Here is an 8,340-nt window from a genome sequence, read left to right as displayed (position 1 = left end):
ATAAACAATGCAGTTTTTTTATACTTCTTTTATATTCCAAAATTAAGATAAACAAAGTTCTTTTTTAATCTAAAATATACTCTCCTTTATTTTCTACAATGCTCTTCCATCTATCTGGTAGACTTGCAAGGCCCCTCTTCCAAAATTCACTTGTCCATGACAAAAAATACTTCACCAGTACTGTTCTGACCTCATCTACAGAATTCATATTTTTACCATCCAAATGATTTTGAAGACTGCGGAATAAATAATAATCAGATGGGGCAATGCCCAGCGAATGTGAGTAGGGCATCATTTCTCATTCAAACTGCTCCAGCCTTTGGAATGTCATCCTCACTATATGTGACCGAGCATTATCCTGATGGCAGAACACTTTTCGTCTTGAAACCAAAGATGGCCATTTTTCTTCTAGTTCTTACTTAAGCCACTTGAGCTGCTCGCAGTAAATCTCCTTTGTTACCATTTGGTTTGGATTTAAAAGTTCAAAGTGGACTAAATTTTTCATATCCCACCAAACAGACAACAACATTTTATGTGGGTGAAGACCTTTAGTTTGGGGGGTGCTGGTATTTCTCCTTTCCCTACCCACTGTTGTCGACACTTGACATTTTTATAGAAAACCCATTTCTTGTCACCAGTCACTATTCGGTCCAAAAAGGTTCATTCGTGAGACATGACAGCAAAGAAGAGCACACATTCATACTCTACACATGATTAGACTCAGAAAGTTTGTGAGGAACCCATTGACTCAAATTGCTAACTTTTCCGATGTCATGCAGGTATCGATGACTGATTGAATGACCAAATCCAAGCTTCTCTGCTAATTCCTCAACAGTTACGATGGGATTTTGTTCCACCAGGGATTGCAGGACATCTTCATTGAGCTCTACAGATCTTCGAGGGCGAGGCTTGTCTTCTAGGCTGTATTTTCTGGCTCGAAATTTTTGGAATCACTGTTAACACTGGCTTTCACTTATTGTCTAATCCCCATATACTGCAATAATATTCCTTGTATGTTCTGTTGTGTTGTTGCCTGTATTGAACTCATAAAGCAAAATATGCTTCTTTCATTATAACTTTGAAAAAATAACTGCTAAAATCAAACTGCACTCTTCAAAAGTTGCACTATGAATAAGGACGAAGTAAAATTACTACCTACTTTTATAGCAAGTTGATGCAGGCAGTTTATCCAACTTTTAGTTCATGCAATTGAAAAACCCGCATTATTTATGGGACGACCCAATATATATATATATATATCATCATCATCATCATCATTTAACATCTGTTGTCCATGCTGGTAAGAGTTGGACAGTTTGACCAGGACTGACAAGCTGGAAGGCTGCACCAGACTCCAGTCTGTTTTGGCACAGGTGCCATTTGCGTGACACTGGTATCTGACATGACTACAGTTTTACTTGGCTTGATGGGTCTTCTTTTCAAGCATGGCATAATGCCAAATGGACTCGGTCCTTGCCTCTATGTGGCTTAATGCTCAAAAGGTGCTTTTTACATGACACCAGTGTCAGCCACAACTGTGATTTCACTTGGCTTGATGGGTCTCAAGCAAAACATATCACCAAAGGTTTCAGTCACTAGTCATTGCCTCTGTGAAACCCAAAGTTTGGAGATCATGCTTCACCACCTCATCCCATGTCTTCTTGGGTCTACCTCTACCACAGATTCCCTCCACAGTTAGGGATCAGCACTTCTTTACACATCTATCCTTGTCCATATGCATCATATGACCATACCAGTGCATTCGTCTCTCTTGCACATCACATCTGATGCCTCTAATGCCCAACTTTTCTCTCAAGATGCTTACACTCTGTTGAACATGCACACTGACATTGCACATCCAGCAAAGTATACTGGCTTCATTTCTTTCAAGCCTACGCATGTTCTCGTTTGTCACAGCCCATGTTTCATTGCCTTAAAGCATAGCTGCTCATGCATAGGCATCATTCAATCTGCCTTTCACTCTGAGAGAGAGGCCTTTGTTACCAGCAGAGATACGAGCTCTCTAAACTTTGTCCAGTATAATCTTATTCTTACAGCTATGCTCTCGAAGCATCCACCTCCGCTACTAACTTGATCACCTAGGTAATGGAAGCTATCTACTACCTCTAGCTTACCCCCATGGCAGTTGATGGAGTTTATTTTTGGTACATTTTTGGTGTTCATTGTATCTTACATCTACCACACACAAAAGCTATTTTCCCTGTTAACCTTCCTCTGATATTGCTGCACTTTTTATGTGTCCAAAGCTTACACCGGGTTCATCTTACAGAGTTACTACCTACGCCTTTTCTACAGATCAAGCAGGGCCATCTATCTGAAGGGACTTGTGATTTGTCTACCTTCCTACTTACTATATATATATATATATATATATATATATAGCTGGTTAGATAGATTACCTTAACTTCCAGTGCTAAACTGGTTCTCATTTTATTAATCCTGAAAGGATGAAAGACAAAATTGCTTTGGCAGTATTTGAACTCAGAATATAAAGAGTGAGAATAAATGCTGCTTAGCATTTTTGCTGGCTACTAATGATTTTACCAGCTCACTCCTTTCTTAGTAATGCTTTCTAATTTTTGACACAAGGCCTGTAAGTTGGAAGGTAGATGGGGGCTTGTCAGTTACATCAGTTCCAGTACATGATTGGTACTTTATTTCATTGACCCTAAAAGAATGAAAGGCAAAGTTGATCCTAACAGAATTTGAATTCAGAATATCTGGTTTGATCAATAAGTATCCGGATTGTTGCCATAGGAACGAAGTTAAAACATGTAGAGTGAAGCTGCTTGGCACAGATTGACCTTGAACTCTGCTATGCATGCACACTAAGTTTTAACGTCCTAGCTCACTGTCGCTGTTTACAGCAATGGTTGGAAGGAAGGTGTGTAGTGTGTGATCGTCACATTGACCATCACAGAGAAAGTTGAGCAGAGAATCTGCATTAAATTTTGCCAAAAGCTTGATGATACCTGCTCAGAGGCCTACGCAAAGTTTTTTAAAAGTTTTCATTGTTCTTGACACAATCAAGGAGATCTTAGGCAACTGAAACCTGAATGTTTTTTTTATCAGCTGAAAGCAGTTTTGGCACACACGTCTCATACCCAAATCTTCAGAACTGAACCATAGCTAATTTGCACATCCTCTGATAACTTACGGATGGTGATTTGACCATTTCCCCTCACTGCTGCATGCACATCTGTGATGTTTTCCTCAGTTCTGCTGGTTGCAGGTCTCCCAGAACGTTTCCAAATATCAACATTTTTCAGCCATTTTGGAAGCATCTGAACCACTCGTACACTCCTCTCCATACATTTTCTGCAGCTTTGCTAAGGCCTCTGAGCAGGTATCGCCATGACAACTTTCTCTGTCATGGTCAATGCAACAATCACATGCTACACACATTCCTTCCAAGCACTGCTGTAAACAGCAGAAGTGAGCTAGGATGTTAAAACTTAGTACACATGCACAGCAGAGTTCAAGGTCAATATTTGCCAGGCAGCTTCACTCTGCATGCTTTAGCTTCGTTAATATGGCAACAGTCCGGATACTTATTGATCAGACCTCTATAATGAGAAGAAATGTTGCTAAGCTTTTTGGCTGATATTCTAACAATTCTGCCAACTTGCCACCTAATAATAATAATGATTTCACATTTTGCCACAAGGGCGGCAATTTTGTGGGAGGGGATGAGTCAGTTACATCAACCCCAGTGTTCAACTGGTACTTAGTTTATCAACCCTGAAAAGCAAATTTGGTCTCAGCAGAATTTTAACTCAGAATATAAAGATAGACAAAATGCCGCTAAGCATTTTGCCTGGTGTGCTAACGGTCTGCTAGCTCACCATCTCAATAATAGTCATAATAATAATAATAATAATAATAATAATAATAATCCTTTCTACTATAGGTACAAGGCCTGAAATTTTGGGGAGGGGACTAGTTGATTATACTGACCCCAGTAATTCACTGGTACTTAATCTATTGACCCCAAAAGGATGAAAGGCAAAGTTGACCCTGGCAGAATGTGAACTCAGACCATAAAGATGGATGAAACGCTGCTAAGCATTTTGCCCGGCATGCTAACTACTCTGCCAGCTCCCCACCTTAATAATAATAATAATAATAATAATAATAATAATAATAATGATAATGGTTTCAAATTTTGCCACAAGGGCAGCAGTTTTTATGGGGGAGGGGATGAGTTGATTACAATGACCCCTGTGGTACTTATTTTATTGACCCCTGAAAGGATGAAAGGCAAAGTTAACCTTGGCGGAATTTGAACTCAGAACATAGGAATGGGGGAAATAATGCTAAGCATTTCATTTAGTGCACTAGCAATTCGGCTATTTCAATAATTCTTTGTTATAGGCACAAGACCTGAAATTTGGGAGAAGGGGCTTAGTCGATTACATCAACATCAGTGTTTCACTGGTACTCAATTTATTGACCCCTGAAAGGATAAAAGGCAAAGTCAACCTTGGCAGAATTTGAACTCAGAATCTAGTGATGGGCAAAATACTGCTAAGAATTTCATCCAGCATGCTAACAGTTCTACCAGCTCACCACCTTAATAATAATAATAATGATAATGATGATGATGATTTCTTTATTAACCATAGGGGTTCACATTAAGAAAAACCTTATGGACAATACAGGACAAAAAAGAATGCATGTGCGTGAGTGTGTTGTTGTGATGATTTTGCATGTAAACAAAACTAACAAAATTGTTTTAAAAATCAACAATGTGTAATCCTTAACAGGGAGTAGACGTTCAAGGGCTGTTCATGGAAAAACCCTATAAAAACTATGGGCACCCTGACTTTTGGGGCAGGTGCCTTTTTTCCTTTCCTTTTTTGCAACTACAGGTATATGTTCAAGGCAGTCCCATTCACTCGCACCATTCTTGCCACTTTCATCCACCTTTCAGAAAACTGGCTAGAAGACAACACTTCCCTCTCTGCCTGTATTTTCCTTTTCAAATGAAACTTGAAGAAGTTGATTAGGGACTGATCAAAGAGAAAAGTGTTTGTCTTAAAGCCCCTTCAATCTCATCCACCACACAACCTCTTTTGCCATGGCTACCAGGCATATAAACACAAGAAAGTGCATGGAGCAATCTTCATGATGGATTCAGTTGACAGCTGGAGCCATCCTACATGCGACAGCATGTGTTCGACATAAATCCACAGGTCAGCAATGCTCAGGCACTGGACGAGATGCATACAGGTCCGTCTCATCGTCCTGCAAGCATCTTGGACATGCTTGGTTGACAGCATTCCATGCCTGTAAAGTTTATCTTCTACACAAACTGGAGTCATTAAGAGGCATCCTGTGTGACCTAGGATGTGGGAGATGTGTTGGCATATGCTAACAATGTCACCATAGAGGTATTGGATCATAAACAGATAGAAATGATCAGCACCACTCTCAGGGACTATGAGGCAGTTTCAGGAGTGATGATTAACCAGGAAAAATCAGTGGGCTTGAGGCTTGACACCCGGAGAAGCAAGTCCAAGCATGATGGTCAAGTGATAGTACATGATGGACGCAATATATGCATTAGCCACCTCTGCCTGACCTTTCAGGATTAGCTTTGTCTCAGCTCAACTCTGGGTGAGAATAGTCACCCTGCTCATTACCTCGTCCCAGTTTTTGTCCATCTGGAGGTCCAGACTAAATCAGACCCCAACAGAGATTTTTGGAAATTATCTATCGGTCCTGGACTGAAAGTTCTCCAGGAAAGAGCAGCCAGCTGATCGTCTTCGACACCCAAGGTCTCCCCAAGAACATTAATTGCACTTTCCATCCAGTAATCCTCTATAAACAGCTAAAGTGGACATTCCACCTTTCGCAGTGTCCGATTGACTGAGGGCTGTGAGCACTTGAAGACATTCCACTTTCCAAATGCTCCCTCTCACTCTCTGTTTTACCCAGGACTGCAGCTCCATTGAATAAACTAGCTGCAGAAATGCATGTCTGGCAAATGGTGACCACACCTGTTCACCATCAAGGAAGCATTGGAGATGTAGCCTCAGTGCATGTCTGCGCATCATCAACCGCATCATGCCCAGGCCACTGTGCAGATAGACCACCTGACCATCAAGACACGTCTCTTCCACCAGAAATGGAAGAGTATATGCTCCAATGTAATCAGATGGTGGCCAGAACAAGGCATGATGGTCAAGTGATAGTACATGATGGACGCAATATATGCATTAGCCACCTCTGCCGGACCTTTCAGGATTAGCTTTGTCTCAGCTCAACTCTGGGTGAGAATAGTCACCCTGCTCATTACCTCGTCCCAGTTTTTGTCCATCTGGAGGTCCAGACTAAATCAGACCCCAACAATTTAACTGGTCCATCCATCCAGCACCCAACGACGTAGTTGGACGGCTTGGACTTGCTTCTCCGGGTGTCAAGCCTCAAGCCCACTGATTTTTCCTGGTTAATCATCACTCCTGAAACTGCCTCATAGTCCCTGAGAGTGGTGCTGATCATTTCTATCTGTTTATGATCCAACACCTCTATGGTGACATTGTTAGCATATGCCAACACATCTCCCACATCCTAGGTCACACAGGATGCCTCTTAATGACTCCAGTTTGTGTAGAAGAATCAGCACATACAAGAGAGATGAGAAAGGGAAACCTTGCTGGACCAAGTGCATGATGTTGAACAGTTTTGAGAGCTAACCATTCACTCTGACAACTGAACAGATGTCACTGTGCATTGCAGCGGTCCAGCCCCTGAACACAGGCCCAAAACCAGCTGCCTTCAGGACTGCCACCAGGTATAGATGGTCAACCCTATCAAAAGCTTTAGACTGATCTAAATTGATCAGGGCCCCACCCATATCAGGTGCTTTAGCCACTTTCTCAATGATGCATTGTATGAGGTGGAGGTTGCCATGGATGGATCTTTTCAGGATGGCACATATCTGTGCCTCCCCTACCAGGTCCCCAACAAGTGCCAACACCTTGGCCAAAATTTTGAACTCTGTATTCAGCAGTGTTATGGGCTTAATGTTGTCAATACAATCCCCCTTGTTTGAGGAAAGACCCAAACGAGGGTGTCTTTCCTCAGCAACACCACTGCTCTCCAGCTCACAAAACTGGGAATTCTCCCATTTTGTTGCCAGTTGCAGTAAACATTTGCTAAGAGGTCACTGAAAAAGTCTGGCATGTAAGCGTAAACCTCCTAGGACAGACCATCCAAGCCAGGCAATTTACCTCTTGTGCAGCTAGCCATTGCTTCCTGTATTTCAAATAATAATAATAATAATAATAATAATCATAATCAATGCCCGGATGCAGTACCAGGCAGTGGCTCTCATGGCTTCTGATCTTAATTGATTGGAAGGGTTATCATGTACTTTGTTTTGTCTTGGTATAAAAAGATGGGCTACAGCAAATATTCTGCTTAATACCACATATTTGCTTGTCAGTTGTTTGACCTTAACCAGTTGAGCATGTCCCTTGGTGGCTGATGATATGTGCATCTCTGATCATGAGCAGAAGTAGTGGGGGAGCATCATAGCCATGTGTTGAGAGGAATTCTTTGGGGTTTGAATAATTCACCTTTGGAAACATGGGTGTTTTGCTCAACATCCTTAAACAAACCTTATTCAGGGACCTTTTGAATGGGATGGGCTACTCGACCTGAAGATAATTCTAACTGGGCCCCACCTGCGAGGTCATGTCAACCTCAGCAGAATTTGAACTCAGAATGTAAAGACGAACCAAATGGCGTGAAGCATTTTGCCTGGCATGCTAATGATCCTGCCAGCTTGCTGTCTTATAACAATAACAACAACAACAATTATAGTAGTTTTTTTTTATTAACCACAGAGAGTTTGAAAAGTTACAGTAAAATGCAATGTGTATTAAATAGGATTGGAATGTGATAGACAAATTATAGAAAGACAGTGAGAGAAAGATCTAAAAACATTGATTTAAAATTAGAATAGCAATAACCATATGAGTTGTGTAACACAAATTAAGCAGAACGATGTACTGAAGCAATTAACTTTTTGAAAAAAAGGAAGTGTCTATAATGTACACTTGTACTGATGAGGGTACTCCACAGCCCTGATTACGTTTCTTCTTTACAATGATTCTCCAATTTCCCATTTTGAAATGTTTTATGCTGGTGATTCCCAAAAATCTTTCATTTGAAGTCTCCTTGATTAGGCTGGGTGAATCAGAGTCCAAGTCCTTCGAATAACTGGTAAGCATAATGGTGTAAATATTTCAGGAAACTTTCTCTAATATTCTGTCATTTTGGGGTTCTTTTGTAGTTTTATCCATCTCCTGC

This window comes from Octopus bimaculoides, chromosome 19, assembly GCF_046866305.1.
Source record: "Octopus bimaculoides isolate indiv1 chromosome 19, ASM4686630v1, whole genome shotgun sequence".
Lineage (NCBI taxonomy): Eukaryota > Metazoa > Mollusca > Cephalopoda > Octopoda > Octopodidae > Octopus > Octopus bimaculoides.
The sequence above is the reverse complement of the archived record's forward strand: the minus strand, read 5'-3'. Positions refer to the sequence as shown.